Source organism: Pteropus vampyrus, unplaced genomic scaffold (genome assembly GCF_000151845.1).
Source record: "Pteropus vampyrus isolate Shadow unplaced genomic scaffold, Pvam_2.0 Scaffold7, whole genome shotgun sequence".
Taxonomy (NCBI): Eukaryota; Metazoa; Chordata; class Mammalia; order Chiroptera; family Pteropodidae; genus Pteropus; species Pteropus vampyrus.
The window spans coordinates 16,293,212-16,300,329 of record NW_011888788.1 but is presented as its reverse complement, the minus strand read 5'-3'; the positions used below and the strand labels follow the sequence as shown (position 1 = coordinate 16,300,329).

At 35.6% G+C, this 7,118-nt stretch overlaps 1 protein-coding gene across 1 annotated transcript in view; it reads right to left on the bottom strand.

Moving 5' to 3' along the window:
• The window catches only part of KIZ (kizuna centrosomal protein), a 135,815-nt gene that overhangs the window by 90,685 nt on the left and 38,012 nt on the right, over window positions 1–7,118 (bottom strand). The window lies entirely within an intron of this gene.

Here is a 7,118-nt window from a genome sequence, read left to right as displayed (position 1 = left end):
TAACCAGGCGTATTAGTCTGCTCAAGCTGCCATGACAAAATATCAGAAACTGGATGACTTAAAAAACAGAAATTTATTTTTCACAATTCTGGAGGCAGGGAAGTCCAAGATCAAAGTGCTGGCTGATTTGATTCTTGGTGAGACCTTCTCACTGTGTTCTTGCACAGCAAAGAACTAGAGCTTTGGTATCTCTTCCTCTTCTTATGAGAGCACCAGCCCTACAGAATTAGGGCCTTATCTTTATGACCTTTTTTAACCTTTATCACCTCCTCACAGGCCCTATCTACAATCACATTTGGTGCTGGTGCTTCAACATATGAATTTTGGGGGACACGAACATTCAGTCCATGACACCAGACTAACCAAGAAAAAAGAAAAGAGAGAAGATCCAAATACCAGAAATGAATGAGAGACTATCAGTATTGATCCTATGGACGTTAAAAGGATAATAAAGGAATAGTATAATCAACTCTATGCTCACAAATTTGTTAGATGAAATGAACCAATTTCTTAAAGAACACAATCTATCAAATCTCACACAAAAAGAAATAGATAATATGAATAGAACCATATATGTTAAAGAAACTAAATCAATAATTAATAATATTCAAAAACAGAAAGCACCAGGCCCAGATGGGTTTACTAGTGAATTATACTAAATATTTAAAGAAGAAATTATACCTATTCTATACAATCTCTTTCAGAGGATAGAAGCAGAGGAAATACTTCCTAACTCATTCTATAAGGCTAGCATTCATTACCTTTATACCCAAACCAGATAAAGCCACTATAAGAAAGGAAAAGTACAGAACAGTATCTCTCATGAACATAGATGTAAAATCCTTAACAAAATACTAGCAAACTGAATCCAACTATGTATAAAAAAATTATATACCACACCAAGTGTATTTTATCCCAGGTACAGAAGACTGATTTGACGTTTGAAAATCAACGACTGCAATTCATCATATCTACAAGCTAAAGAAGAAAAATCAGATGGTTATGTTATTAGGTGCAGAAAAAGCATATGACAAAAGTTAACACTCATTCATGATAAATACTCTCCGCAAACCAGGAATAGAGTGAAACTTCCTCAATTTGATAAAGAACATCTAGAAAAAAAAGATAGCTAGCATTATATTTAATGGGGAAGGACTAGATGCTTTCTCCATAAGATCAGGAACAAGGCAAGGATATCTGCTTTCACCATTCCTTTTCAACAATGTACTAGAAGAGAATGTGACAAGAAAAGTAAAGGCATACAGACTGAGAAGAAAGAAATAAAACTGTCTTTATTTACAGATGACATGCTTGTCTATGCTGAAAATCCCAAAGAATCAACAAAAAAACTCCTGAAGCTAGTAAGTGATTATAGCAATGTTGCAAGATAAAAGGTTAATATATAAAAGTTGACCACTTTCCTATATAGCAGCGATGAACAACTGGAATTTGAATTAAAAAGCACAATATCATCTATATTAACACCAAAAAAACCCACAAAGTACTTAAAAATAGGTCTAACAACATATGTACAAGAACTACATGAAGAAAATTACAAAACTGATGAAAGAAATTAAAGACAATCTAAATAAATGGAGAGACATTCCATGCTCATACATAAGAAGATTCCACATTGTTAAGATGTTAGTTCTTCCCAACTTAATCTATGGATTCAATACAATTTCAATCAAAATCCCAGCAAGTTATTTATTTATTTGTTTGTTTGTTTGTTTGTTTGTTTGTTTATTTATTTATTGGATATTGACAAACTGATTCTAAAGTTTATATGGAAAGGCAAAAGACCCAGAGGAACAAACATAATGCTGAAGAACAAAGTCAGAGGATGGATACTATGTGATTTTAAGGTTTACTATAAAGCTAATGTGATCAAGACAGTGTGATATTGATGAAGAAACAGATAAATAAATAAATGGAAAAGAACAGAGAGCCCAGAAATTGACTCACAAAAATATAGTCAACTCTTCTTTTATGAAGGAGCAAAGACAGTTCAATAGAAAGAGGACAGTTTTTTCAATAGATGGTACTGGAAAAAATATACATCCATATAAAAAAATTAATGTAGACACTGACCATTTATGCCTTTCACCCAAAATTAACCCAAAATTAACCCAAAATGGGTCATAGATCTAAATGTAATATGTCAAACTATAACATTTCAAGAAGATAACAAAGATCTACATGACCTTGGATTTGGTGATATGTTTGTAGATATAATACCAAAAGCACAATGAAAGAAAATGATAATTTGGATTTTATTAAAATAAAAAACTTCTGGGGCCCTTAAGATGGTGGCAGGTAAACTGAGTGGCTCAGCCTGGCAACAGTGGTTAGATGGCACTCACTGCTAGGACTAGCCACCCCAGGAGTGGCTAAAAAATAAAACAAAACAAAAACAAAAATAAAACCTTCCGCTCTGCAAAAGACACTGTTAATAGAATAGAAAGACAAGCAAGAGAACTGGAGAAAATATTTGCAAAACGCATTATTCCCTATAAAAGACTTGTATCCAGAGTATACAAAGAGCTCTTAAAACTCAATAATAAGAAAATGAACAACCTGATTAAAACACAGACAAGAGATTTAAAAAAACACCTCACCAAAGAACATTTACAAGCGGTAAATGAATACATGAAAAGATGCTCAACATCATATGTCATTAAAGAATTGCAAATTAAAACAATGAGATATCATTATATACCTATTAGAATGGCTAAAATAGAAAAAAACTGACAATACCAAATACTGACAAGGACGTGCAGCAATAAGAACACCCACATGAATAAAAAATAGTACAGCCACTTTAGAAGACAGTTTGGCAGTTTCACACAAAGCTAAATTTTGTCTTACCATATGACAGCAATTGCAATCCTTGGTATTTACACAAATGAGTTGAAAAATTATGTCCACACAAAAACCTGCACGTAGATGTCTATAGAAGCTTTATTCATAATTGCCAAACATGGAAGCCACAAAGATGTCCTTTGGCAGGTGAATGGATAAACTGCAGTACATCCAGACAATGGAATACTATTTGGCACTAAAAAGAAATGAGCTATCAAGCCATGAAAAGACAGGAAGGAATCTAAAATGCATATGGCTTAGTGAAAGAAGCCAATCTAAAAAGGCCACATACTACATGATTCCAAGAATATGACATTCTGAAAAAGATAAAACTGTATAAACAATAAAAAAAAAATCAGTGGTTACCTCAGGTTAGGGTTAGGAGAGAAAAGAGATGAGTAGATGCAGCACAGGGGATTTTTAGGCAGAGAAACTATTCTGTATGATGTTATAAAGGCAGATATGTGACATTATTCATTTGCAAACAAATAAAGCAAAACAAACAAACAAAACCTCACAATACACTGCTTCATTCACCACGGAATGTTTGCATAAGAAACTTCTTATTGGTTAATGCAGATGTGCCCATTTTTCTAGGTCCCTGCCAGTCTACCATCCTTGCTTAGCATGCATGCGGCCATGTGTGAAAACATACCTGATCAAATGATGAGGGTATAGGGCAAGAAAAAGCACAGGTTACCTTGGCTTCTAGGCTACTCAGTGGAACTTGAACACATCTGATTCAGCCTACTTTGGGTCACTATGGGGAGTGGCTTCTACCCAGGTAACCCTTGCAAAGATACAATCCTCGGTTCCAATTCTTCAATTGGTTTGTATTAGTTTTCTATCACTGCAGAACACATTACCACAAATTTAGCACTTAACACAAATTTATCTCACAGTTCCCAAGGGTCAGGGGTCTGGGTCTGGGTTAATGGGGTCCTTTGCTCAGAGTGTCACTAGGCTGAAATCAGTGTATAGGCCGAGACTGCAACCTCATCTAAGGCTCAGGGTCCTCTTCCAAGTTCACTGGGTATTGGCAGAATTTAATTCCTATGGCTACAGAACTGAGGTCCTCAGCTCCTAGGGGCTACACACCATTTCTTGCTATGTGGCCTTCTCTACAAAATGGCAGTTTGCCTCTTCAAGGTGAATCAGAGAGTATCTCAGCTACTTTGAATCTCTCTGCTATCAGTAAGGGCCCAGTCCCTTTCAAAGGCTGATCTGTTTAGGTTGGGCCCACTCCAGATAATTCCTTTTTGATTAGCTCAAAGTCAATTGATTTGGGACTTTCATTATATCTGCAAAATCCTTCATCTCTGTCATATAACATAGCCTAATTATGGGAGAGAAATCCATCAAACTCACAGTTCTACCGACACTCAAAGTGAAAGGATTATACAGATGTACCCCAGGGGGCAGGAATTTCAGGGTCCATCTCAGAATTCTGCCTACTACCTAGATAATTAATCCTGATGAAATTAACGATGTCAGATTAATTCTCTTAAATCAGGTTACTCGCCATATTATCCTCTTAAAATAACCTTCGACAATGCTGCAAAACATAGAGAATAAACTCTAAATTCATCAACTGGATATTCAAGGCCTTTCTCAACCTTCTCCAAGCAACATTTTTAAACCCTTACTCCAACTAGTCTTCCATTAGCCCTCAGTCACACTCTCTGCTGTCCTCCTATGCCCTTCATGTCCTCTATATTTGCATTTCTTCTTGCACTCTTCCTCTAGACCAAATTTGCTCTTTTTTCTCTTTTTTATTCAAAGCCTGTCTAGCCCTCAAGATGCTGCATCCACACCTGTACAAAACCTTTCCTGACCCTTTGGATTCACTTGGAGCTTATCTTTATTTAAATTTGTCCTAAAGTACTGTGTGGCAAATTACAAATATGACCATAAACTCCTCATCCCTGTGTATACCCTTTTGCAATGAGACTTTGCAACTCATCTCATCATGAGAGGCTGTATTTCACCATCTCTTGACTCTGGGCTGGGCCCTGTGACTTTTTTTAGCCAATGGTACATTAGTAAACATGGCGCAAGCAGACATCTAAAAAGTATCTGTGCACTGGAGCTTGCCCTCTTACTGTCTTGAGAATCCTGTTACAACTACCAGGTGACCGAGCCTGGACTACTTTCCCAAATGATGAGGGACAAATGGTCAAGTTATACTTATGGTTCCACCTGACATTGGGCCAACCACCTGTCACATGAAAAATAATCAATGGCTAGTGTTTTAAATCATGGGACTTTAAACCAACATTAGCAGCAAACTATTTAATCTTTACAAATAAAAAGATTCAAGGTCCTCCTTTTAGACATTTTTTTAACTCAGCTCATTCTAGTATGGTTTCTTGTGAGGAGTTAATTATAACTTGCAATGAAGGATTAGCTCATGTGCATGATTCATAGCCTTGTTTTCAGTATCTGGAAGTACACGTAGGAATGGGTCATGAAGCTTTTCAAAAATGCTTGGCTTTTAAAGGTGGAAGCAACCTAGCGTCCATAGACAGATGAATGGATAAACAAAATGTGGTATAGTCATACTCTAGAATGCGATCAAAAGGAATGAAGTTCTGATATCCATGTTACAACATGAATGAACCTCAAAAACATTATGCTAACTGAAATAAGCCAGACACAAAAGGACATTAATTGTATAACTGCCACTAGAACAGACAAATTCATAGAGATAGAAAGGTTAGAGGTTACCAGGGACTGAAGGGAAGGCAGAGTAGAGGGTTATTGCTTAATGGTTGTGGAGTTTATATTTGGGGTGATAAAAACTTTTGGAAATAGTGAAGATTGTACAACACTATGAATGTAATTAATGTCACTAAATTGTACACTAAAACATGGCAAATTCTGTGTTATATAAATTTTAACACAATTTTTAAGAATTAATAATGTAATATACCAAAACTCATTGAATTGTACACTTTAAATGGGTAGATTGTACAGTATCTGAATTACATCTCAATAAAGCTGTTAAATTTCTTAAATAAAACACACAATAAACAAAACAAACAAAGCAAAAATAACCCTTGGCTTCACTTTTCTCATCAGATAGAAACTATCCAGTCTATTGTACTTCTCACCTTCACTGCTAGGAAACTTAAGTTTTATGTTCAAGCACAGCAACTCAGATGGCACACAGATGTGCTAAAAGAAAATAGCTATCATTATCATTCTCATCAAATCAGTGGTTCCAGTTTCCTGTTCATATCCTTCTCTGTATATTCCTTTGTCTCACCTCTTCATCTTTGTTAACTAGAATTCATTCAAGTAACTTTTTCTAGGCCCCAACAAACCCCAAAGTAAACTGATAAAATGGACCTTTGAGGTCATAGTGTTACTCTGTAAATATGACCCTATAGCTTCAGATTAATAAATAACCCTCAGAGCAAAGGAGAGGAGCTCATGCTAAAGAGGAAATAAAAGGACATTTCAAAAGCAGCAATGAGGTCAGCAGATTAACCAGCAGCATTTAAAACTACCTTCAAGCTATTCTTGTGGCGTACTTTTACCTCAGAAAATCAATAGGCTCGAATTTGATAACACATACACAGAAAACAACCATTGCTGACTGACCTTTCACTCTGGGAGCATTCTATTAAGAAAAATATTTAAAAATTCCCCAAATGCCCATATTTAGTAAAACTATATCCCCAAATTCCAAGGAACTTGGCTTTAAGGTCATAGGAAAAAGTCATTCATATAGGAGAGTGGAAGATAGAACATTCTTAATTTCACACACATACTCAATTTTTTCATCTCGGAAAAAGACTGAGTCCTGGGTAAGCACACTAGTCCTCTAGTTAGCCAACCAAAATACTAACATCCAATGAATTGATATTAAAAAAATCCTGCAAATACAAAATCCAAAATAGATATATTCTACTGATGATGTAGTATGTAATATCTATACCTCCTTGATGACAGATAAGGTATTATTACTAGAAAAATCCATTTGACTTGCCTCTGCAATAAACCAAATTTCCCAAGAACAGGAACCATGTTGGTTCCTCCATCCATGGCACAAGTACTTGTACTTGGACGTACTCTTAATAAATATTCCTTAAACATCAGTTTGGAGTCAATCAGACTATAACTTAAACTTTTCACCAAAAGTAGATAATGAATGGTATGAAGCAAAATATAAAAAGGTACAATGGTGCTTTAAAAGAGAACATACACCCTCATATACAAGAATGCCCCCTTGGCTTTTCACTATTGCTGGG